The sequence below is a fragment of the Amblyomma americanum genome, chromosome 2 (assembly GCF_052857255.1).
Source record: "Amblyomma americanum isolate KBUSLIRL-KWMA chromosome 2, ASM5285725v1, whole genome shotgun sequence".
NCBI lineage: Eukaryota > Metazoa > Arthropoda > Arachnida > Ixodida > Ixodidae > Amblyomma > Amblyomma americanum.
The window spans coordinates 179,082,330-179,084,025 of NC_135498.1; positions in this window are offsets into that span (position 1 = coordinate 179,082,330).

The following is a 1,696-nucleotide window of genomic DNA, read 5'->3' on the forward strand; positions in this document are numbered from 1 at the left end:
CTCTATACCACGCGCAGAAACCAACGGGACCGCGTGCATTTGCATTCTGCTCCTGGCCTACTTGGGCAGGGCATCAAAACCTGCTTCTCGTGGCCAACGCAGCAGGGCGCCATGACCAGCCTCCGCACCCTCTAAGGTCTAGCCATCGGCACTCAAGGACAAAGTTGTTGCCGACGACCTTCTATGGCGACTCCTTCTCCTGCAGCTCCCTGGTGAGACACTTGACGAAGGCAAGCGCGGCCACCCGGAAGAACAGCTGCTGCACGTTCTCGCCTGCGCACGAGACAACCACTGTTTCATTTCTAAGCGCCTCTTCGCGAGGTGCCAAACACGGCTACGCGAGAGAAGAGGCTGTACGCTTGTGGGCCGTCTCTTCAGGAAAATGGTATAGCGAGGATAAGCTGCCCTGGTGTTTTTTTTTTAACGCCTTGGCGTTAAGAAGGTCGTCTCGCAGATGCCGACGTCGGATTCGGTATCTTTCACCGTGATCGAAAAATCCACGAAAAATCATCAGCTAAGAAACCACGGAGGCAGGAGGGCAACCTAGGTTGTGTAACCTTGTGACGTCATCACAACCTGCCCACTAACATTGAGAGAAAAACTACGCACCATGGCAGGTGACGCTTAAATTAATCATTGGACGCCAGAGTTTTCTCAGCAAGAGCAACCTGAGGTGAGAACGAGTCCCACCGGTGGCAGCACCTGCCATCGCAGGGCTGTGGCGCATCGCTTAACAGCTTAGCCACTCCGCCAGGAGTGATATGAGGACTCCCAGCTATCTATGAATGTATGAATCTATGAATGACTCTATGAATGCATGTGCGCAAATTCGAATGCAGTCGATCACAGACACACCAAACTGGTTATATCGAATTGTTGTTGACATTGAACTGTGAAAACATCACCTTGAAAATGCCGTGCAAATGTATCTCACTTTTGTTAGCTATTATCGGATTACCCGCTCGCCAGATCGTTTCGATATATCGAACGACGCGCCGTGCCCCTGCGAGTGGTCCATCTCCAAACCGGCGCTCCCGCGACCACTTTTTTACGCTCTAGCTGGGACGGATGCGCTAGTCACGTAAAAATGCTGAAAAAGCGCGTGACGAGGAGAACATGCGGTGCAGTTGGGATTAGCTTTAGGGCCTGGCTAGCCCACTTTCCATGCAACACTACTATCATGCAGAAAAGCCATCGCGTGTCAAGTGGTGAAGCCAACTTGATTGCCTGGCTAGCAAACTTTACGCACTACATTGCTGTCGTACAAAGAAGCCAACACTGAACATGCCGCTTGTGGTGTGGTGAAGCCAACCTGGTTGACCGAAGGATTCCGGCGGCAGTTCGTAACGGCGACCGCTCATGCATTTTCCGTCGTGTCGCCCAAGTGAGCGTCATTGAGTTTTTTATTTACATCTTTTTGTTTGAAATATTTGGCCGCCTACTCACCGCCTTTTTTCCAACTCGGCAGCAGCGGAGAAGCTAAAGTGCAGCCTGGCGTACACCTATGCCGCGTCAGCAGCGAATCTACACTCTTCGCGCTGCGACTAACCCACCTGTCTTGGCGGAGACGGACCAATACTCGGCGTCCAGTCTGCGGGCGATTTTTGGTGCCGTCCCAGGCCTTCCATGCCGTGCAGGCTGCCATCGTTCTGCGAACAGAGATAAATCACACATTGCTCGCAGGCCAATGAACGCC